The sequence below is a fragment of the Papio anubis genome, chromosome 9 (genome assembly GCF_008728515.1).
Source record: "Papio anubis isolate 15944 chromosome 9, Panubis1.0, whole genome shotgun sequence".
Lineage (NCBI taxonomy): Eukaryota > Metazoa > Chordata > Mammalia > Primates > Cercopithecidae > Papio > Papio anubis.
Window position 1 is genome coordinate 98,743,417 of NC_044984.1, and position 24,913 is coordinate 98,768,329.

Sequence of the window (24,913 nt, forward strand, 5' to 3'; positions counted from 1 at the left end):
TTATTTGTTGAGACAGGATCTCACTCTGCCACCCAGGCTGAAATGCAGTGGTGCAACCTAGGCTCACTGCAGACTGAACCTCCTCAGCTCAAGTGATCCTCCCACCTTAGCCTCCTGAGTAGCTGGGGCTGCAGGCGCACACCACCACACCTGGCTAATTTTTGTCTTTTTTTGTAGAGACAGGGTTTCAACACGTTGCCCAGGCTGGTCTCGAACTCCTGGGCTCAAGTGATCCTCCTGCCTCAGCCTCCCAAAGTGCTGGGATTACAGGCATGAGCCACCACACATTTTGCTTTTTAAAGCATTTACTTTAAAAATCTCACCTCTTTCAATCCTCATTCTGTTCATTGTTTGCTCCAAGTCCGAGGGGCCTGTCAGTTCTTCCTGCAAATAAAATCAGTGAACAACCCTATAGATACACTTCAAGGTGTACAGGGGAGCAGAGAATGCCGCCTGGGTGGGGGCGAGTATTACTTCAGCGGCAGGGAAAGGCTCTGTCAGTATTTGCAAGGAAGAGACGTCTCCACAAGTAAGAAAGGCCACATTATGGAAAAGGCATGTTTTATGCAGGGAGACACTTGCGAATCAGGGAGAGTCAGTAAGGGGGCTAAGAAGGGTTAAGAACTTGGGTTTGAGAGTAAGACGAGTCTACTGGTTAAGAAGGAGAATAAGGCTTCCGTAACCCAGACCCACCCGCCGCCTTGCCGCCCCTTTTTAGGAAATAAGGGACGCTTCCCAGGGACTGTTTTGTGAAATAATCTAGAGGTATTTATGCCAAAAGGACTGACGGAAATACCACCACTGCCAACCACCGCAGCATCCTGGTTCCCTAAACGGATCGGCTTCTTTGTTTTCCTTCATCACAAGGAATTAGAAGAATGTGGCTACACCCACAGCTTCTAACACCAGCTATCCTGGGTTCACATCCTGGATGAATCACTTACTGTGTAACGTCAGGCATATTGTCTAACCTCTCTGTGCCTCAGCGTCCTCAGCTGGAAAATGGGGGTAGCAATAGCAGCACCTCCCTTGTGTGGTTGTCAGAAGGACAAAATAAGTTAACTTAGGGAAGTAAGGAAAGTTAATTAGTAGATAAGTTAACTTTGGGTGAGTAAGGTACCGAGAACAGGCATCTAGAACGTGCTGTGTTTGTGTTGGTGATTCTTACGTGTTAACCAGCAGCAGATGGAAGGTCTGGCCATCGAGGGTTGCTGCTTTTTTCCTGACGATGACCATGAATGTCTTGTGTGGTCTAAGACAGCAGTTCCCAACATTTTTGGCATTAGGGACCAGTTTCATGGAGGAAGATTTTTCCACGGTCGGGGGGTGAGGGGGGCGAGGATGGTTTTGGGATGAAACTGTTCCACCTCAGATCATAAGACATTAGTTGGATTCTCATAAGCAGTATACAACTTAGATCCCTCGCATGCCCAGCTCACCATAAGGTTCACGGTCCCATGAGAATCCAGTGCCACCACTGATCTGACAGGAGACAGGGCTCAGACGATGATGCCAGAGATAGGGGCGGCTGTAAAAACAGATGAAGCTTTGCTCACTTGCCCACAGTGACTCGCCCCACTTCCTGCTGTGGGGCCCAGTTCCTAATAGGCCACAGACCGCATGGGTACCAGTCCACAGCCTGGAGGTTGGGGACCCCTTGTCTCAGAGACATCTTGAGAACCTTTCTTTCCTCTTTGTTAATGCAAGAAGTGGTTTTGAAAGCAATTCATGCGTTTTCAGGAAAGGAGCAAAAGAGACTGGGGAAGGGGGTGGGGAAGGCTTACCAGGTGCTGTATACACGACAAAGCAGAAAGGCGAGGAACTACAACTCTGGAGTCAGACACATTTTGGGTTGAACTCAATCGCTGCCCATTAGTAGAGTGATCCTGGAGAAGTCATCCACCCTCAGGTATGAAGGAGAAACTACAAATGCTCCTGGACCCTAGAGCTGCTCAGAGGATCCAATAGGACAAAGATGTTAAAAGGCCAGTGCCATGCCTGGCACAGAGGAAGGATTCAATCAGTTAATTCAGCCATGCTGAAGCCATGATGATGCGATAGAAAATCAGCTTGCAGCTGAGGGAGTGGGATTTGCCTCCTGATCATCTGCCCCGGAATCCACCACCTTCCTGAATGGCGGTCCCAGGCGGCCAGGGTGGAAGCAGATGCTGGCTGAAGAGAGAATCCTGCCCTCCCACCGTCCAGCCACTTCCAGCTGTCTCCCAGCCCCTGGGTGCTGCACGGGAAGTACCAAGACTTCCCTGACCCAGAAGGACCTCTGACAAGGCCCTGGAAGCCCAGCAGGGCCAGGCTGGGCTTTGAGAGGAGGTGGGTGTCAGGAGTGCACGTCAGGTGGGGAAGGGAGCTGTAAGCAGAAGAGACTGGCAAACCTTGCCCATGAGCTTTAGGTCTCCATGTGTGTGTCCGTGCAGAAGGGCCCCCAGAGGACAGCAGCATCCCGGCCTCTGTCAGGAGAGGAGAGAGTTACCCGATTCAGGGAGCTCAGGACAAAGAGTGAGTGTGCTCAGCTCATCCCTCCCGTGGGAGCCAGCCCCCACCATGGGTGCAGAGGGGCAGGCCCCGGGGTTGGGGGTGGATGGAGGTCTGCAGAGGCCCCCCCACCAGCCCCTGTGATGGGTGGGCAAGTTGGTTCCTGCACTGCAGTCTTGGCAGCCTTGCACATTGTCCCTAGCTTCCCGTTCCCCAGTCTACCTCTTGTAAAAATGAGCTGCCACTTTGCTGTCCATCCCTGGGACCCTGGCAGGCTCCATGAGTAGGCAAGAGAGGGGTGCAGTTCACTAGTCCCCACCTCCAACAGTGTCGGGAAACTTTGTGTTCCATCTGCTCCTGAAGCAGGCAGGCCTCAGTGTACACTTTCTCAGCTGCAAATGCTACCACTTTAAACTCAGAAGATTTCTAAAAATAGATTTGAGCCCCATATAGGAAGATCCAAAAATTATTAAAATATAGAACGTTTAGACTGTGGGGCAGAGACTGCATCTGTTCTGTTCGCTTACCCCAGGGCCTAACGTACATAGTAGGTACCCAATAAGCATACACTTAGCAAATGACTGAAAATTAATTTAAGCAGCTGGTATGTGAAAAGAGCATATACACAAAGATGTTCATTGCAGCATTGTTTATAATGGTAGAAAATTATTTTGTATAGTCTGGTTAAGAAATCTGTGGTATATGAATGCAATGAAATGACATGCTATTATTAGAATTAACAAGAGGACTATCAAACCAGGAGAACAGGTTTATGGGATGTTGTTAATAATACTGTGATTTAAAAAATGTAAACATATATATCTACATAGATGAAGACTGAAAGGCCCATTTAGAGATAAAGTCATTGCTGTGTAAAATTAGCAGCAATTAAGAAACACCTTTGGTAATGTTTTATAGTGGATTCTAGAATAGGTTTTAAACTCTAAATTTTAAAGAAATCCCTGCAGTATTTTCTAAACAGATGAGCTGGTGGTTTGCTATTTTCCAGAGTCTATTGAGTGAGTTGTGAAAGGCCCCATTGGATAGGGGGCTTCTGGAAATTTCCATCTCCCCACCTCCTGGTGGATAGCAACTCAGACCTGGCAAAATTATTCTTGGCAAAGGCAAGCTCATCTCAGAAAGAGTTCTCAGTGCAAAGAGCCTTTAGCAACGGAGGTGCTAGAATCTGTATTGGTGAAGGTTTGTAAACAGCAGGGGATTTGACAGAGGCCTTTTCAGGCCTTTATTTCCCCCTCTGTTCCTTCTCCTTCTCCTTCTTCTTTTTCCCCAAGTTTTGTAATTAACCCAGGGATGATTTTTGTACTCCTCCAGGTCTGTGGGGGTGGGATGAGATGGAACGAGGCCTCACATTGTCCCTGCTGTCCCCTCTACCCTGTCCTTGCAGACCTGTGTCCCTTCTGGCCACCCCTGCTGCCTTAATACTCCCCTCCCACCCGAGCACCCACCTGCGGTCTGACAGAGGACACCACACCTTTGCCCATTCTCACACCCCCTCCCGCTGGACAGCCTCTGTCCTTAATGAGGCAGCTTGATGTTTTGTGGGACCTGCTGGTGTCCTGCCCGGGGATGGGGGTGGGGGGTGGTGGGCTGACCTACTCCTGGAACTGTAGCGTCAAACTGTTCAGGCTTTCATTTGCAACAGCCACACACTGGGACACCAAAATAGGTCCCGGCGGAGGTCCGGGTGGGGCTGGCCTGGACTTGGCCCCACCCAAGTAGGGCGCCAGGGAGACAGAGTGCCCCAGCGCCACGAAGGTGGGCAGAAGCCATCTGGGGCCACTGTGAGAAATTCCACTGCGGCTCCTGTTGGGCCTTCCTTCCACCCAAAGTTCTGGACTTCCTGCCTGTGTGAGTTATAGTGGGAATTCTGGGCTTTGGCTTTGGGGGCTGCCGGATGAGAAGGGTCTTACTGTTCAACTGGTCCCACCTGGCACTGCAGGAAAAGCAGAGGCTGTCACCTCCCGGTTCTGCCATTTACTGGCGCAAGTTGTTGAAGGCCATCGATTCAACGCCATTGAGGTGTGTGCCAAGCATTACATACACCTTTTCCTTTGTCTTCTCCACAGCTCTGGCATGGGGGTACTCTTCAGAGATGACAAAACTGAGGCCCAGAAAGGGTGAGTCACTGGCCCAGAGTCACCCAGCTTATCGTAGGCGAAGCTGGGATTGAAACCCGGATCTAACTTGCCTCCCAAGCAGATGACTTAATCTTTCTCTGGAACTACCTTCTCATGTCTTCCCGAGGTCAATTTCCCTTGCAAAGCAGCAGAGCAGCTTGACAGTGGTGCACGTGTTCCCCTCCAGAAATCCCACCCGCCAAAACTCTGCAAATGGAAAGCTTTATCACGGGAAAACTTGCCCTGAGCTGCCACGAGGCTCGTTGTGGTCTTGATTTATCTCACTGATTGTGGACGCTCACTTGATTTCCTGAACAAATATGAATGAGTTAGATTGTGGATCTGCCCTAGACCCTGCTTGGAATCTGATAGGGTATACAGAATTCATATTGTCTTTATCTAGGAAATCCTGAATTCTCAAACACATCTGGTCCCAGGGAATTCAGACAAGGGCTGTGGATCTGTATAAAATTGTCCACTAGAAAATGTGGCACATATACACCATGGAATACTATGCAGCCATAAAAAAGGACAAGTTAATGTGCTTTGTAGGGACATGGATGCAGCTGGAAACCATCACTCTCAGCAAACTATCTTAAGAACAGAAAACCAAACACCACATATTCTCACTTGTAGGTGGGAATTGAACAATGAGAACACTTGGACACAGGAAGGGGAACATCACACACTGGGGTCTGTTGTGGGGTGGGGGGAGGGGGGAGGGATAGCATTAGGAGAGTCACCTAATGTAAATGATGAGTGAATGGGTGCAGCACACCAACATGGCACATGTATAAATATATAACAAACCTGCACGTTGTGCACATGTACCCTGGAACTTAAAGTGTAAAAAAAAAAAGAAAAAAAAATTGTCCACTAATGCTCACGGCAGGTGGGGGCTGCCCATACATTCCTCATAGGAAATCTTTCTGTAAAGCAGTAACTATCACCAGTGGTTAGCATGCGTGTGCTCTTTGACTCAGCAATTCCTCTTCTAGGAATTTTTCCTAAGGATTTGAGGATAAGAATATTCATTATAGCAGAAATCTGGTACTGCCCTAAAATCTCGAAGCAGGGAAATAGTTAAGTAAAGGGTAATATACATTCCTTAGATGGAACATTATGTAACCATTAAAAAGGGTGCTTAAGGCTGACGTGGTGGCTCACGCCTATAATCCCAGTGCTTTGGGAGGCCAAGGTGGGAAGATTGCTTGAGCCTAGAAGTGCAAGGATTCAGTGAGCTGTGAGTGCACCACTGCACTCCTGCCTGGATGGGAGAACAAGACCCTGTCTCAGAAAAAATAAAAATAAAAAACGTGCTTAATGTGTAAGTTTAGTAATCTGAAAAAAGTATTCATTATAGCTAGTAAGTGCTGGGGGGCGGGGGGGAAGCCAAAGTTACCAAATAGCATGTACTATGTGACCCAATTTTTGTTAAAAGGGAAAAAAATAAAATGACAACAAAGAACACGGTGACACTGTGAATCCACTTCCACTCCTGGAAGGCAGGTCTCGGTTTTGCAGGCCTCTGTTCCACAAAAGGCAGGACTGGGCTGAGAACACTAGCTGGCTGTGCTGCTGTTGATCTGCCCTATAAAGGACGCCTTCAGTCCTTACGTGACTCACAGCCGTCCTGTCGCCATCGCCATCGCTGCCTCTCCTCGAGGGCGGTGGGGGGAGGAGGCCTAGATTGCCACAGCAGTGCTACAGTGGATTTTAGTTACAGCACCTTCCATAGCCTGATTTGGGGTCATTTAGGGATTTTCATCCACTTGTTTAACAAATATGTGTCTTATTTACCAGGCACTGTGTTAAATGCCGAGGATGCCGAGATGAGTAAGACAGGAGGTGGCTAGTTATAAATTCCTCGGCTGTGTCTTATTCATCTCTGCTTGCCTTATTTAGGGTAGTACCAGCCACCTCCTAGGTAGGGGTTCCCTAAACAAATGATGAATGAAGAGGGTCCCTGTCCTTCAAAAACTCACGGGCTAGGAAAGGGAAAATGATGAGCAAGTTTGTTAAAGTGTTGGTAGTGGCATGTCCCGGAGGGACACACAGGAAGGATAATCCATTCCAGAGGGCAGGGTGAGGGGAAGAGTGGGGTGGATTCAGCCTTCATTGCTTTCACAAGCACTCTCTTCTGGACGGACGCTCCCATTAAGCCTAACAAGCAGGCTATTTAGAGCCTCAGAGCTCAGAGAATATGTGCAGTGCCATTGATGAGCCAGGACACAGGGCTCTTGTGTTAGGTTCCTAATGACAGTGATAAAGAAGACGATTTAGGCATCTGACTATTGCATCCAGTATGTTCTCTTTCCCTTTGCTATCTCTCAAGTCGAGGTGGGGAATGGGGAGAGAGGACCTCTGGGGGATTCCCAGGTGCAGCCATTTTGGGTATGGCCATTCTGCTTCCTGGTTCATGACCCAACAGGAAGGACACAGCTGGGACGGTCTTGATCAAGGGCAGGACCAGAGATGAGGCAGATCTGGGCACTGATAGATGACAATAATTAAAAAGGTATTTAGGTCGGGCACAGTGGTTCTCGCCTGTATTTCCAGCACTGTGGGAGGCTAAGGAGGGAAGATTGCTTGAGCTAAGGAGTTCAAGACCAGCATGGGCAACATAGTGAGACCCCATCTCTAAAAAGAAAAAAATACAATAATTAGCTGGGTGTGGTAGCAAACACCTGTAGTCCTGGCTACTAGGGAAGCTGAGGTGTGAGGATTGCTTGAAACCAGGAGGTTGAGGTGGAGATTGGTGGAGATTGTGCCACTGCACTCCATCCTTAGCGACAGAGAGAGATCCTATCAAAACAAAACAAAAACAAAACAAAGATTGACTCATTAAAATAAATCATTTAACAAATAGTTACAAAGTACCTACCCTGTGCTAGAAGCTCAGTCCTGGTTCCTCAACAACGAACAGAAGCGCCCACTATCCTGTGGTGGCCTCTCCAGCTGAGCCCCGGGCCTCCTCAAGTGAGGATGCAATGGAAAGTGTAGTTTTAGGCCAGGAGCCCTGAGGACTCCAGGCACTGGGGAGTTTGTCTAAGGGAAAATGAGTAGGGGACCCAGAAAGGGGGAGGTCAGGGGCAGCCTGCAGCCCCCCTGTGTCATCTTCCTCACCCTGAAAAGTTCCCTCTTGACCCTTTGGAAGTAGCCGGAGACGCTGTCTATCCACCATCCAGAAAATCCAGCCGCCCACAGTTTCTGCAACCACCACACGGTTACTTCCAATCTCTCAAATGGGGTTTGTGGGCTCCCCTCCTTTCATAATTGTAGCTAATGTCATAGAGCACTTTCTATATGCCCAGCACTATTCTAAGTGGGTCACAGGCAGTAACTCATGTTCAATTCTTGCAACATCCCCATGAGGTCAGTCCTGTGTCATTCTTATCATACCCATTTTCCAGATGAGAACACTGAGGTACAGAAAGCAGAAATAACTTGTTCAGGGTCTTACAGCTGATAATCTGTGGGGTTAGGACTTGAAGCCAGACAGATTGAACTCAGCACTTGTTCTCCTCCCCTCTAGACTCTGAGGCCTTTGACCAGGCTATAATACAAGACACACAGGGTCCTGTTCCTATGGATTACAGTCCGGTGGGGACAACAGAGAGTAAGCCATAGTGATACCAATCTGGTGAGTCTCGTATGGAAGGACCAACTGGTCCTGGCTTGCAGAGATTTTCTGGCTTTAGCACAGAAAGCCTCAAATTCTGGGAACCTCAGTCCTTGATGAGGTTCACAAACTAGATGGTTGTGTTAACCTAGTTGTGTGAAAGGGAATCATAAAGGATTATTATTTCTTTGCCTTATTTTGAAATTTACTAATTTGACAGGTGTCACATGGGATTTCACTGCTGTTTTTACATTGCCTTTCTTTTGATCGCCAGGGAGGCTGAACAATATTCTTGATGCTTTTTAACCAAGTTTATTTTCTAGTTTGTGAATCAGCTGCTCCTAGAATTCGTCTGCTGAGGCAGAGGGTCTCAGCCTTGAGTGGGCATCAGAATCAGAGGAGGTCTTCTTAAAAAGCAGATCTCTGGGTCATATCCTCAGTTTCTGATTCAGTAGGTCTGGGGTGGGGTCTGGGGCTGGGCGTTTCTTTCTTTCTTTCTTTTTGAGACATAGTCTCTGTTACCCAGGCTGGAGTACAGTGGTGTGATCTCGGCTCACTGCAGTTTCCACCTCCTGGGTTCAAGTGATTCTCTCACCTCAGCCTCCCAAGCAGCTGGGATTACAGGCACATGCGACCATTCCCAGCTAATTTTTGTATTTTTAGTAGAGACAGGGTTTCACCATGTTGACCAGGCTGGTCTTGAACTCCTGAAATCAGGTGGTCCGCCCACCTCGGCTTCCCAAAGTGCTGGGATTACAGGCGTGAGCCAATGCGCCCGGCCTGGGGCTGGGCATTTCTAACAAGCTCCCAGGTGACACTGAGGCTGCCAACTGGTCAGGAAGCATACCTGGAGAGGCACTGTATTTGGGTGTTTGGTGGAAGCTCTTCCACCAAAGTGGTTCTCACATTTGCTGAATGTGCACCTTAGAATCACCTGGGGAGTGTTACAAAATTCAGATGTCCAGGCCCTACCCTGGACCAGATGAAGCCAATCATGGGGAGTGGAACTTGGGCTTTGCTAGTGCATTAAAAAGTTTCCCAAGTGATTTCCTCATCTCTGTAGTGTTGAAGTAAATTAAAATGAAGATCAGTGTGAAGAATCCCTGAGCAGACAAAGCCCATTATGCTTCATAAGTGACCTTAATCTTCTTGATTTGCAAACATAAGCAAAACTGTATGCTTTTTTTTTTTTTTTTTTTTTTTTTTTTCTAGCCTGACTTCACTAGCTAGAACTTCTAGCACTACGCTGAATAAGGGTGAACCTCCTGGCCAGGCGCGGTGGCTCACGCCTGTAATCCCAGCACTTTGGGAGGCTGAGGTGGGTGGATCACGAGGTCAGGAGATCCAGACCATCCTGGCTAACACGGTGAAACTCCGTCTCTACTAAAAATACACAAAAAAGGGGCCGGGCGCGGTGTCTCAAGCCTATAATACCAGCACTTTGGGAGGCCGAGACGGGCGGATCACGAGGTCAGGAGATCGAGACCATCCTGGCTAAAACGGTGAAACCCCGTCTCTACTAAAAAATACAAAAAATTAGCCGGGCAAAGTGGTGGGCGCCTGTAGTCCCAGCTACTCGGGAGGCTGAGGCAGGAGAATGGCGTAAACCCGGGAAGCGGAGCTTACAGTGAGCCGAGATCCGGCCACTGCACTCCAGCCTGGGCGACAGAGCTAGACTCCGTCTCAAAAAAAAGAAAAAAAAAAAAAGGCCGGGCGCGGTGGCTCAAGCCTGTAATCCTAGCACTTTGGGAGGCCGAGATGGGCGGATCACGAGGTCAGGAGATCGAGACCATCCTGGCTAACACAGTGAAACCCCGTCTCTACTAAAAAATACAAAAGAAAACTAGCCGGGCGAGGTGGCGGGCGCCTGTAGTCCCAACTCGGGAGGCTGAGGCAGGAGAAAGGCGTGAACCCGGGAGGTGGAGCTTGCAGTGAGCTGAGATCCGGCCACTGCACTCCAGCCTGGGCAACAGAGCGAGACTCCGTCTCAAAAAAAAAAAAAAAAAGAAGAGTGGACCTCCTGGCCTTGTCACCAATTTTGTGGGGGAAAGCATTTAGTCTTTCAAGCATTAAGTGTCTTAGCTATAGTTTTGTGGGTAGATGCTCTTTATTAAGTTAAGCAATGCTTCTATTCCCATTTTTCTGAAAGTTTTTTTTAAAAACATGAATGGGTGCTGAATTTTGTCAAATGCTTTTTCTGCATTAATGTATATGATCATATGATTTCTGTTCTTTCACCTGTTAATACGGTGGATTGTATTGATTGATTTTCAAATATGCAACTACCCTTTCACCTGTGGAATAAATTCCAGTTGGTCATGGTGTGCAATCCTTGACATATATTGCTGAATTCTATTTGCTAGTATTTTGTTAAGGATTTTCATGTATATTTTCATGCAGGATATTGATCTGTAGGGTTTTTTTTCGTACTACCTTGGTTTTTTTGTTTGTTTGTTTTTGAGACAGAGTCTCTCTCTGTTGCTCAGGCTGGAGTTCAGTGGTGCGATCTTGGCTCACTGTAACCTCTGCCTCCCAGGTTCAAGTGATGCTTCTGCCTCAGCCTCCTGAGTAGCTGGGATTACAGGCATGTGCTGCCAAGCCTGGCTAATTTTTATATTTTTAGTAGAGACGGGGTTTCAGCATCTTGGCCAGGCTGGTTTCGAACTCCTGACTTCAAGTGATCCTCCCACCTTGGCCTCCCAAAGTGCTGGAATTACAGGTGTGAGCCACCGTGCCTGGCCACCAGCCTCAACCTCTTAAGCTCAAGCAATCCTCTGGCCTCAGCTTCCCGAGTAGCTGGGACTACAGGCACACGCCACCATGCCTGGCTAATTTTTGTAATTTTTATAGACAGAGGGTCTCACTTTGTTGCCCAGGCTAGTCTTGAACCCTTGGGCTCAAGTCATCCTCCCACTTTCACCTCCGAAAATGCTAGGATTTCAGGTGTGAGCCACCGTACTCAGTCCTACCTCTGGTTTTAATATCAGGAAATACTATCTTCATAAAATGAATTGGAAAGTGTTCCCTCCTCTTCTATTTTCTGAAAGAAAATGTAGAGAGATGGTGTGAATTCCTCTTTAAACATTTGGTAGAATTCTTCAGTGAAACCATCTGGATCTGGAGACTTCTTTTTTGGGAGTTTTAAAATTGCAAATTCAATTTCCTTAACAGTTGTAGGCATATTCAAATTATCTAGTTCACATTGGGTGAGCTGTAGTCATTTGTATTTTTCAAGGAATCGGTCCTTTTTAACCAAGTTGTCAAAAGAATGTGTGTTCTCAGTAGCTTTAAAAAATTCTCTTCCCTCCATTAGCTTCTCTCACATTGAAATGAGATGCTGATTCCCCCACAGGCCTTCCCTCCCTCCAGATCAACGACAAAAGGCATTATCCTGTGCCCTAACCCAGGACAGCATTCTTGACAGGTAGAGTCCAGGATGGGGCAGTGCCAATGTAAACATACAGTTTCAAGGAACCAACTGGCCTTGGACCTCTCTGAAGAGCCCTGGAACCAGAGGGGGCTGGCGGTCCTCGAGTCATCTAAGCCTCCCTGAAGAGACCTCCGAGGCAGAAGGTAGGAGCTCCGTCCTTAAGAGCAGGTTTGAGAAGCCAAAAACGCTGGGGGCCCTGGGTACCACTAGGTGGCGCTCAGAACATACAGTTGTTCTTGGAGACCAACAATGGACCCAAGAACCTCTGTTTAGCTAGATTTGGTCTGTGGGGCATTTGTTCTTTAAGTGAGATGCACTCTAGAGTCTAGAAGCTGCAAGGACCCCACGAGCTCTGAGTCGGTGGACTTGGTAATACTTTCTCTGACTTCCCTACTGACAAAGGAGGGAAGGCTTGAGAGGTGGTGCTGGCTGGAGGCTCCATGTGAGATGTCAGAGGCACTTACCAGAGGCTGCTGAGACAAACATGCCCACACGGAGCCTCTGTGTGGTTAAGAAGTGTCAGTGCCCCACAGGCCTGGAAAGAATCCTCAAGAACCTACCCTGGGCTCCACGTCCCTTCCAGGCTGGCTCAATGCCCACACCCCTTCCGGATCCTGCCCCCTGCAGAGATACCTTGATCTACCCCACTACGTTAAGTATATTTTAGGGAAAGGGTCCTCTGGAGTCAGTTGGGAGGCTCAAGGTTTTGTTCTGCCTCTGCCGCTAGCAATGTGCCTCGTCCTATCTCTGGTTTTAATATCAAGGCAATACTTGTACACATCTTTGCTAGATTGTGGACTGAGTTCAAATCCTGACTCGACCACCCACAGCTGTGGTGCCCTCTTAGGAATGTTACTTAACCTTCGTGGGCCTCAGGTTCACATCTGTCATCTGGAGATAATAAAGACACTCATCTCACAGTGTAGTGAGGTTTTATTTTTTAGTTTTTTAGAGACGGGATCTTGCTCTGTTGCCTGGGCTGGAGTGCAGTGGTACCATCATAGCTCACTGTAACCTTCGACTTTTGGGCTCAGGTGATCCTCCCACCTTGGCCTCCCAAAGCGCTGAGATTATGGGCAGGGAGCCACCATGCCAGCCGCAGCATCAAATAAGTGCTTGATGGACGTTGGCAGTTATTATTTTATCACATTTATTTATTTATTTAGAGATGGAATCTCATTCTGTCACCCAGGCTGGAGTGCAGTGGCACGATCTTGACTCACTGCAACCTCCGCCTCCCAGGTTCAAGTGATTCTTCTGCCTCAGCCTCCTGAGTAGCTGGGACTACAGTGCATGACACCATATCTGGCTAATTTTTATATTTTTAGTAGAGACAGGGTTTCACCATATTGGCCAGGCTGGTCTCAAACTCCTGACCTCATGATTCTCCCGCCTCTGCCTCCCAAAGTGCTGGGATTACAGGCATGAGCCACCATACCTGGCATTATTATTATTATTATTATTATTACTGTTTTTGAGAAATGGTCTCACTCTGTTACCCAGGCTAGAGTGCAGTGGCGTGATCACAGCACACTGCAGCATCTGCCTCTGGGGCTCAAGTGATTCTCTCACCTCAACTTCTTAAGTAGCTGAGACTATAGGTGTGCACCGCCACACCTGGCTAATGTTCTTTTGCGGGGGTGTATTTTTAGTAGAGAGAGGATTTCGCCATGTTGCCCAGGCTGGGTCTTAAACTCCTAAGCTCAAGTGATCCCCCCACCTCGGCCTCCCAAAGTGCTGGGATTACAGATGTGAGCCACCGTGCCCTGCCACTCCTATTGTCACTAATTTTTGTACCTCTCCTATCCCAGCCCTAGCATAGGTGTACTTGTTTTCTATTGCTGCTCTAACACATTACTACTAATAGAATGGCTAAAAACAGCCCAAATTTATTCTGTTACAGTTCTAGAGGTCAGAAGTCTATAATCAAGGTGTTGGCAGAGCTGTGTTCTCTCCAGAGACCTCAAGGGAAAATCTGTTCCCTTGCCTTACCCAGCTTCCAGAGGCCATCCATGTTGCTGGCCTTGTGACCCCTTCTTACATCTCTCCAACCTCTTGCTTCCATCGCCCCATCATCTGCTACTAATTTGATCCTCTTGCCTCCTTTTAAGGATTTGTACCTTGGACCTATACAGATAATACAGGATAGTTTTCTCATCTCAAGATCCTTAATAAACTGTCTGCAAATTTTCTTTTACCATGTGCAGTAACATATTCACAGGTTTCAAAGATTAGGATATGGATGTCTTTGGGGACCATTATTCAGTGTAGCACTCTGGGAAAACAGATCCAGTTCAAAAGAAATAAGGGTTGGGAAAGGGCTTCAAGTGATTTTATCTTTATATCCCCAGTGCTATGATTTGAATGTTTGTGTCTCCTCAAAATTCATATGCTGAAAACGTAACCCCCAAGGTGATGGTATGAGGAGGTGGGGCCTTTGGGAGGTGATTGAGTTTAGATGAGATCATGAGGATAGGGCTGTTATGACAGGATTGGTGCCCTTAGAAAAGCAGCCACAGAGAGATATTTGCCCCTTCCACTACATGAGGACACAGTGAGAAGGCACCGTCTAGGAGCCAGGAAGTAGGCTCTCACCAGACACTGAATCTGTTGGCATCTTGATCTTGGACATCTAGCCTGCAGAACTGGGAGAAAGAAGTTTTTGTTGTGTATAAGCCACCTTGTCTGTGGTATTTTGTTATAGTGGCCTGAATGGATTAAAACACCCAGAGTCTAGCACATTGCCTGTTTGGCCTGGAAGGTACTTACTTACTGAATGAGTGAGTATGGTAAGCATTACAGGTGCTCACCAATACCCAGCTCTCCTCTCCTTCTTTGGGCGGGGGCACATGACTAATGACTAGCTTTGGCCAATGAAAGTGAGCACAAGTGAAGTGTGTTACTTCCAGGCTGAGTCAGTGGAAGCCTCCATGTGACACTTCAGCCTCTGTCCTTCCCTGCCATGATAAATATAGAGGCCTTCTCTTGAGACGGACTGAAGCAGCCCATCACCACCACCATCAACACCACCATCACCACCCCTATCACCACCCCCATCACCACCCTCATAATCACCACCACCATCCACCATCACCGTTACCAACCCCATCACCACCACCATCTTCACTGCCCCATCACCACCCCATCAGCACCACCATCATCGCCACACATCTCCACCACCGTACCACCTCATCACCATCACCATCATCACCACCATAATCACCACCCCTATTACCACCACCATCACCACCACCATCACCACCTCCATCACCATCACCATCATCGCCACCATCATCATTATCACCACCACCATCATCACCACCATCACCACCACCAACACTATCGTCATCACCACCATCACCATCATCATCACCACCATCACCACACCCATCACCACCACCATCCACCATTATCACCACCACCATCACCACCATCACCACCTAACATCATCATCACCACCATCATTACTATCATCACCATCATCACCACTGTCATTATCACCATCATCATCACCATTGTTATCGGGATGACGGGAGGAGAATGTTGCCAAGCACCGGTGCCAGGAAGGAATAGGTTGATCCAGATGCGGTGAGACAGAGTACTAGTGTGTGATCTCGCAGCGTCGGCTTTGGCATTAGGCCGATGGGGGTGGTGCGAGGCTTGGGGGTTCACGCCTGTAATCCCAGCACTTTGGGAGGCCAAGGTGGAAGGATTGCTTCATCCCAGAAGTTTGAGGCCAACCTGGGCAACATAACGAGACCCTGTCTCTACAAAAAAAAAAAAAGGTATGGTGGTGTGTGCCTGTAGTCTCAGCTGCTTGGGAGGCTGAGGTGGGAGGATATCCTCCTAGGAGGTCAAGGCTGCAGTGAGCCGTGATCGTGCCACTGCACTCCAAAGCAAGATCCTGTGTCAAAAAAAGAAAGAAAGAAAGAAAAGAAAAGAAATTAATTTAAAAAGTCTTACACATTGTCATGTTTGTTTCTTCCTCTGAGACCATCAAGGTTTCTCTTCCTCCTCCTCCTCCTCCTCCTCCAAACCCTTAATAGACTTATGATTAATTAGAAATCTTTCTTGGAAAAGTAAGAGAAGCTGGGAAGTGAGGAAGATAGCCTATAATGAGACTTTAGAAATAGATTTCTACATAATCAATATAGTTCAATGATTTCCCAGAGAGACTGGCTTCTCTGCCATGCTATCAGTCCTAGTTTTAGCCAGTGAAAGCAAGGAGTGTGTTAGAAGCCCAGGTGGCAACTTTAGGACTCTCAGCTGTTTTGATGTAGTTGCTCACTGAAGTTGAACCGTCCATTTAAGAAACCATTCATTCATTCGCCACATATTTGTGGAGCACTGCTGAGGACCAGGCACTGTCCTGGGCAGCTCTGGGGTGGGGCTGATGGGTGTTAGGACACTCTCCACCCCCTTCTGGTGATTGGTTCAGGAATAGACATGTGACCCGTGCAGCCGAGGAACTGTTTGCTGGAGGGCCTGAGAAAGTTCCTCTCTTTTCCACAGGGCAAGAAAGAAAATGCAAATGATTTAAGCAGTAGGTACCTAAAAATGCCATGCGCAAAAAATTTTCATCACAGCATGGCCTGCAACAGTGAATCACTGGAAGAAATCATAGAGTTTCGTTAAGCAAGCTGTGGTATCTCAATAAAAAGTAATGCCATGCTGTTATTTAAAATAACACAATGACTATAAAACATGAAGAAATGTTTACGTAAAGATACTAAGAGAAAAAAATTATTCACAAAACTATGTAGATATGCTCTGAGGAATCAAAATGAGAAGGTCATAAATAACACATGGAAGTAATGGCTTTGTAAGACTGCTGGGATTATGAATATTCAAAAACATCCTTTGAATTATTTTACAGTAGTCTCTATATTTTGTTTCTTCTAAAGACCCCTCACAGTAATTTCTAAACAGGTGAGTCAGTTGGTTGCCATTTCCTAGGGCCTCCTCAGTGAGCGCATTACTCCTGTTTTCCTGGAAGCCTCTACAGTCATGAGGGTTCCAGCCTTCTGATGAAGCCAACGCTGAGTGTGGCAGAGAGGAGGGATGGAAAGGGACAAGCTCCCTCAGGATCTCAGCAAGCTGCTTGACCATGCTGCTGGACTCTTCCTGGGTAGCCGGTAAACTTTCAAATTATTTCATCAGGCTGGGATTGGACTTGTGATCGAGGCAGAAAGCATCATAACCTAAACCCTCCCCATAGCTGCCTTCACATCTTTCGTCACGTTAACACCCCTGCAAAATCAATGTATTACCTTGCAAAAGTTGTTGAAAAAGAGCCACTTTTGGAGAAGGTGTTCTGTGGAAGCAACCATTCCTTATGCTCCCCTCTCCCGTCAGGTCCCTTGTTGCATCTTTTGCCCATTTTTTTTTTCCACTATTTTTTTCTAGGCCTGCAGCTCTCAAACTTTGGTTGCATCAGAATCATGGCTGGGAAGGCTGTTCTTTAAAATGCAGATTTCCAGGCCTCACTTTTAGAGCCTGGCTTAGTCCAGCTCGCGAGTCAGGCCTTTGTTGTCTGCCTTGTCACTAAGCTCTCCAGGGCACTGTACTGCTGCCAGATTTGAGAACCACTGCTCAGGTGCAACTCTGTTTCAGAGTGTGCCCAGGAATCACAGGCAAGGCAGCCCAACGCAGATAAAGATAAGCAGCTGATTGAAGGGAATCAATACCGTGTGTGTTTCTTATTCCTACAGATGCATAATCAAATATATAAGTAAAAAATGATATTTCCTTTGAGAACTGCTTGGACAGTGACCTGAACATCTCAAGAAAAACCTTGGTGGACTTGCATGAACCTGATTTGGGTCAAAATGAAGCACCACGCTGAAAATCACGCCCTTGTGAAATGACAAATTGAATGTGTTCAGAAACTGCATTTGAACCAGTTGAGATCCTGATCCAGGTTAGTGGTTCTTTACCTTACTGTTCGATGAAGGGGTGACATTGATGATTCAACCATGTTAGCAAGCTTTATTTGCTCTATTTGTAATGAAAATGTAATAATAGTAACATTTCATTGATTCTAAGCTGCGATTCTAACCCCCCCCTCCACATACATTTTTAGCAGCTGTGTAATTAGAATGGGTCTTAAGATCAATGTCTTACGGTCATTGACACAAGGTCATAACATGGTTGTCATTGCCGACACCTTCTGGTGAGATCCAGAAAGACCCGGGAACAAAATTTGCAGAATGAGTGTCAGCAGCCTGGGAGAAACCTCTGAGACCTCAGCGTAGCATCTTTGTAAGAACTGCTTCCTCATCAACACTCTTGATGGCAAAGGGTGACTTTGCGTTGAAAGATACACACAATGACAAGACTGAGCTGAAAATCACAAAGAAGATTGAGACTCTCTGAAAAAGTTTTGGGAATAACTTAACCAATCCTTTTCACTTCTTTTCCTGTTTTGAGTGCCCAAGGGTGACACATGAGATGTCTAAATAAGTCTAAAAAATTACTTTCAACAAGTCTTTTTTTTGAGATGGAGTCTCGCTCTGTTGCCCAGGCTGAAGTGCAGTGGTGCGATCTCGGCTCACTGCAAGCTCCACCTCCCGGGTTCACACAATTCTCCTGCCTCAGCCTCCCAATTAGCTGGGACTACAGGTGCTTGCCACCATGCCTGGCAAATTTTTTGTATTTTTTAGTACAGAAGGGGTTTCACCATGTTAGCCAGGATGGTCTTAATCTCCTGACTTCATGATCCACCTGCCTCGGCCTTCCAAAGTGCTGGGATTGCAGACATGAGCCACCGTGCCCAGCCCCTCAATAAGTCTTTACAATTTTAAGAGATCTAAGAAAGTATTATGTCATAATTTAATTAGTAGCATTTTCTGTTTGTTTCCTCAGCGATATATAAAATAATGGTGCATGTTATAATTAACAACATATTAGATACAGTGAAATACAGTAAAAGTTCACACACATAGAACTTCTGATCTGCTGTGGGTCAGTGCTCCATTCATGTTAACTCATTCAAGAACCCATTTTATAGATAAGGAAACTGAGGCACTTAGAAGATACAGCCACACAGCCAGAGATTGGTAGAGCTAGATGGGATTCCAACCCAGGCAGTCAGCCGCAGGGTCTCTATGATAGCATCTTACCTAGAGATGTGCTACTTTGCAATGTGTCAGATAATAACTGGTGAATTGTTGACCAGATTTGTATTTTAACAAGCATAGCACTGATTAAGAAAAAAAAAAGTGCAAATATGCTGTGAAAACGAGGCCAATTGTGTGACTGGTAAAATAGCAGCAGAAACCTGCATCAAGGCTATTTATCACCCAGAACATTCCAGAAGGTGCTGCTTCATTTACCTATGGCTTCTCACACCAGAGTGTTTCTCATTGTGTTCAATGGAGTGTTGAAAAGAGTAGAAACAAAAGTAGTTTGGGTACTCATCTTTTCTCATAATTTATATTGAAATGGGGAGTGACTTCGATGACTTCTACACAGATGTTTGCAGCTTTTGTCAAAGGAAGAAGCAATCTCAGTTGTTGAGGACTGAATTCAGGCCTGAATTATTATTGTTTACCAAGTTTTAAGTAGACATTAGGACAAAGGGTAAAACTGTGAATTTAGTGTTTGACCTAATAGGAAAGCCTAGCTCTCAATACTGTATTTAGCAGATTTTTAAAAAAAGTCAAATTAGTGTAAATTTTATTTTGTTTTATTGCTTTTATTGTATTTTACAAGATTGATAGGATGACAATGAAATTTGAGATATCAATGGCTATAATTGATTATGGAGACGGAGTCTTTGGAGGCTTAATTCATTTTCAGTTGACAAAAGTTACAACCTTGGTGATGAAATAGAACCAAAAAAAAATCAGTCATCTTTGTTCATGGAAATAGCTTTCATCGTAGTTCATGGAAATATCTTTTGAAGACTATTTTCCAAGGAGGGGAAGAGAGAGAGGGACAGAAAAAAAGAAAGAAAGAGCCACTGGGATCAGAGACTGCTAAATTCCACCATCTGATACCAGCTTCTTGCTGTCTAAGAGGATGTTTGTGGAATTAATATGGTTTGGCTGTGTCCCCACCCAAATCCTATCTTGAATTGTAGCTCCCATAATCTCCATATGTTGTGCGAGGGACCCAGTGGGAGGTAATTGAATCATGGCAGCAGGTCTTTCCCATGCTGTTCTCGTGATAGTGAATGTGTATCACATGATCTGATGGTTTTGTAAAGGGGAGCTCCCTTGCATTCTCTCTTGCCTGCCACCATATAAAACGTGCCTTTACTCCTCCTTCACCTTCCACCATGATTGTGAGGCCTCCCTAGGAATGTGGAAATGTGAGTCCATTAAACCTCTTTTTCTCTTTTTTTTTTGAGACAGAGCCTTGCTCTGTCGCCCAGGCTGGAGTGCAGTGGCGCGATCTCAGCTCACTGCAAGCTCCGCCTCCTGGGTTCACGCCATTCTCCTGCCTCAGCCTCCCTAGTAGCTAGGACTACAGGCGCCTGCTACCGCACCCGGCTAATTTTTTGTATTTTCAGTAGAGACGGGGTTTCACTGTGTTAGCCAGGATGGTCTCGATCTCCTGACCTCGTGATCTGCCCATCTCGGCCTCCCAAAGTGCTGGGATTGCAGGCGTGAGCCACCGCGCCCAGCACCTCTTTTTCTTTATAAATGACCCAGTCTCAGATATGTCTTTATTAGCAGCATGAGAATGGACTAATACAGAATGTCCATGGGTAGGAGCCTCATTAAGGTGCATGGTACTTCCTCCCTGACAGCACTTTCTCCCCCGAGACTTCCTTGCTGTCTGCCATCTGCCTTCTGCACCCAAATGTTTATGAGCATCTGAATTTTCCAGCTATCATGAAAAGAAATTGCCCTGAATCTGCTTGCAATATGCACTCACTTCAATTCAATACAAATTTTCCAGAATTTCTTGGTACTTTAGCATTGCATTCATTGACTGAAAAAAAAAAAAGTAGAATTTTTTGAAAAAATGTGTAAGTAATTTAAAGCATTATTGTTGCGTTAAATTCAATGCAGCTACATTACTGGGGAAAATATGAAAACTAGGTGAATCTTAAAGTGAAAACTAAGATGAGCAGATACATTTCTAGCTTCCTGGTCAGCTTCAGTCTAGACCTCCAAGCCCCCAGGATTCAGTGATCATTTTTGCTGCCCCAAACGATACTGGTGTGGAAAAGTTTGAGGCGCACTATGTTACAAAGAGTCCCTTGAGCCTCTTGCCCATTGGTCATTAAGCAGAAAAATACACCCGGTTCCTTCTGTCCTTGGCTGCCTCCCATTGCTGTTTGCCCATGACCATGGTCTGCCCATTGGCAGGCAAGGTCTTTTGGAGTTGAGGGCTTCCTTGGCAGAATATTCCCTGTAGTTTTAGACAAGGAGGTCCATGGAGTGTGGTTTTCAAGGCTAAGTCAGAGACCACCCTAGAATTTTGAGGCTGAAATGGAGCCTGTTCCTTTGGCCAATCTCACCTGGTTTTGGTATAGGAGGGGTTAGGAATGGGTAGTAGGTGGCTAGACCTGTGATGGTCTCCATTTAGGGGCCTAGTGAAACCAACAGAGTCTATACTTATGTATATAGATGATGGAATCTTTGACACTCTGAATAAGGTGTTCCCTTAGGTTTTTAAAAGAAGAGAACATATTTCCATGTATTTTAACATGTATTCATTCCACGATATTTGTTTTGTGTGTGCTGCACTGGGCCTGGGGAATATAGCAGCAAACAAAATAGGTAAAAACCACTGCCCTCGTAGAGCTTATATGCTAAGGTGGAGAGAGAGCAAATTTAAAAGACGATTAAATATCTGGAATGTCTGATGGTGATTGGTGCTATAAAGGAAAATGAGGGAAGAGGAGGGGGAATGTGTGTGTCCGTGGGTGAGTTGCAGTTTTAAGTAAGATGGTTAAATGCCACTAAACAGGTGACATTTGAGCAAGCCACTGAGGGATGCTGAGTCAGTTGCTTTGAAGGTGCAGCCTGCTGGGCTGCCTGAAGGATTGGATAGAGAATATGAGAGAAGGTGAGAAATTGAGGATGGCTCCAAGGCATGATAGGCAGTTTATGACACAGCTCACAGTGATCCCCACCTTCTGGTATTCATGCTCTTGTATAATTTTCTTGAGTCTGTGATGGACCTAGTGACTTTTTTTATTTTTTTAATTTTATTATTATTATTATTATTTTTAGACAGAATGTCACTCTGTTGCCTAGGCTGGAGTGCAGTAGCATAATCTCGGCTCACTGCAACCTCTGCCCTCCGAGTTCAGGCGATTCTTCTGTCTCAGCCTCCTGAGTAGCTGGGATTTCAGGCATGTGCCACAACACCCGGCTAATTTTGTGTAGTTTTAGTAGAGATGGGGTTTCACCATCTTGGCCAGGCTGGTCTTGAACTCCTGACCTCATGTTCCACCCGCCTCAGCATCCCAAAGTGCTGGGATTACAGGCGTGAGCCACCGCGCCTGGACTGACTTTTTTTTTTTTTTTAATCATGAATAGATTATGGCAAAATTGATGGGATCTCATTTCTGTGGCTATATCACCAAGATTGTGACTTCTGTTTTGCTAGCAGGTTCTCTCCATTGCTTTCTTGGCTTGCACACTTCAGTGACGCAGTCTGCCTTGTTGAGAGGCTCACATGGCAAGGAACTGAGGGCAGCCCCTGAGCAGCAGCCAGCCAGGAACTGAAGATGTCAGTCCAGCTACCCCTGATGAACTGAATCTTGAACCACATGAGCTTGGAGTGCATCCTTCCCAGTTGTGCCATGAGATGAGAGCACGGCACCAGCCAACAGTGTGACTGTCCCCTGAGAAAGACACGAAAGCAGAGGGGACAGCTAAGCCATATCCAGATTTTTCACCCACAAAACTGAGATAATATATGTGTGCTTTTTAAACTGTTAAATTTTGGGACAATTTGTTATGCCACAATATATAATTAATACACAAGGTTTTTGGCAACTGAAAGAATAAAATTAGTATTTATGATATCACAAGATGAGTGTAGGTAGAGGGTTTCTTTACAAGGAGATTTCAGGGTTTCTTTTTTTTTTTTTTTTTTGGTGATGGAGTCTCACTCTGTTGCCCAGGCTGGAGTGCAATGGTGTAATCTCGGCTCACTGCAACCTCCACCTCCCGAGTTCAAGTGATTCTCCCACTTCAGCCTCCCGAGTAGCTGAGATTACAGGTATCTGCCATCATGCCTGGCTAATTTTTATAGAGACGGGGTTTCACCATGTTGGCCAGGCTGGTCTCGAACTCCTGACCTCAGATGATCTGCCTGCCTCTGCCTCCCAAAGTGAGGGATTACAGGCGTGAGCCACTGCAACCAGCTGATTGCAGGTTTTGGATATGTACAATGCATATATGTATCTATTTTTGTCATAATACTTCTCACTAATTTTTCAAATGGTAGTTAGCTACCAATATCTATAATCTAAATACTCTGCATGAGCCAACTTAAAAGTTATTTAAGGCATCTTCAAAAATCAGATTCTAGGCTGAGTATGATGGCTCACACCTGTAATCTCAGTACTTTGTGAGGCCGAGGCAGGTGGATGGCTCGAGCCCAGGAGTTCAAGACCAGCCTGGGCAACATAGAGAAACCCCGTCTCTATTAAAAACACAAAAATTAACCATGCGTGGTGGTGCATGCCTGTCGTCCTAGCTACTTGGGAGGCTGAGGTGGGAGGATCACTTGAGCCCAGGAAGTTGAGGCTGCAGTGAGTTGTGGTCACGCCATTGCACTCCAGTGTGGGTGATGGTAGTGAGACCCTGTCTAAAAAAACAAACCAAATGTTATAATAATTTTAGTCATAATTATTTCTAGAAATGGAAAACATCAAACACAGTACCAACCCATGAATTCTGATGTCTCACTTTTAGAATTTCTTTATTCTTTTCTTTCAATTTGCACAAAAAACAGAATAAAATTTATCTTTGTATATCTGTGAGGAAAAGATGATTTGCTGGAGCAACTGGACAGAACAAACCATTTAAACGAATGTGCTTTTTAGCATTTAAGGATTTATATGTTAATGAAGTAATTCACTATTAAAAGTTTGCCCAACTTCCCGAGGTTTTGAATGATAATAGCTTAAATGGAGATTAAAAGTAAGATATGGAACCAAGAGAAATGAAGGAGGTAAAATCAGCAGGCTGTGGTGATTCGCTAGAAGTTGGAGTAAGGAAGAGGGTAGTGTACAGATATTGTATGGTGCTCATCCTCTCTTGGCAGGAAAGGTGCTCATCCTTTATAAAACCAAAAGATTGTTTTGAAACCAAAGGATTGTTGTGGAGAACAGCTGCCATGTCTCCGTACAAAGTTCAACCATTATTAATCTCAGACATTCTGCTCATTCCATGGGAAGCCCCAGCCCACGACTTGTTTAGGAATGGGCATGTGACACAATCCTGGCAGAAGACTATTAAGTAGAAACTTTCCTTTCTGTATGTGTTGCCTGGAACCAGGCAGCCATCTTGGGACTACAGTGGAGTTCCTTGAAGAGATCAAGCCAGGAGCTGAGGGCAGTCAAGTGGGAAGACAGAGAGGGACCTGGGTCCTTAGATTGTGTGGTTTCAGGGTTGCCAATCCTGAAACCCCTGCATGTGGGGACTTGTTTTTATAGGAGGTGGGGCATTTTCTAGTGGTTTAAGTCATTTTGAGTTGGGTTTTCTGTTACTTGCAGCTAAATGCACTCTGAGACAGGGACATTCTAGAAGAAGCTCCAGTTTTCTGGCTTTATCAGTGGATCCATTTTCTTTTTTTTTTTTTTTTTTAGACGGAGTCTCGCTCTGTCGCCCAGGCTGGAGTGCAGTGGCTGGATCTCAGCTCACTGCAAGCTCCGCCTCCCGGGTTTATGCCATTCTCCTGCCTCAGCCTCCCGAGTAGCTGGGACTACAGGCGCCTGCCACCTCCCCTGGCTAGTTTTTTTGTAGTTTTTAGTAGAGACGGGGTTTCACTGTGTTAGCCAGGATGGTCTCGATCTCCTGACCTCGTGATCCGCCCGTCTCGGCCTCCCAAAGTGCTGGGGTTACAGGCTTGAGCCACCGTGCCCGGCCAAGTGGATCTTTTCTATAACAGGACATTCAGAAGGAGAAGGCAACAGGCCTTGGGAAGTGGGGAGAAAGGATGACCTTGGTTCAGGACATGCTTAGCAGTGCTGGAGGGACACCAGGTAAGGACATCTGCTGAAGGTTTGAGGTGCAGATCTGGAGGTCAGGAGCGAGTTCA

At 46.2% G+C, this 24,913-nt stretch overlaps 1 long non-coding RNA gene across 4 annotated transcripts; it reads left to right on the top strand.

Annotated features, from left to right (window-relative positions):
- The first annotated feature begins 221 nt into the window (after positions 1 to 221).
- LOC103876028 lies at positions 222 to 22,606 on the top strand. 4 transcript variants are annotated; one of them, XR_004176181.1, is made up of 5 exons: positions 222 to 4,628; positions 8,164 to 8,271; positions 11,603 to 11,823; positions 16,637 to 17,600; positions 22,253 to 22,606. It is a non-coding gene; the product is annotated as an uncharacterized LOC103876028 (long non-coding RNA). The 4 variants fall into 4 exon arrangements; XR_004176182.1 differs by lacking the exon at positions 222 to 4,628 and having other exon boundaries at positions 7,393 to 8,271; positions 16,637 to 16,815; positions 17,392 to 17,600; XR_004176180.1 differs by lacking the exon at positions 222 to 4,628 and having other exon boundaries at positions 7,393 to 8,271; positions 22,250 to 22,606.
- Positions 22,607 to 24,913: the final 2,307 nt, after the last annotated feature.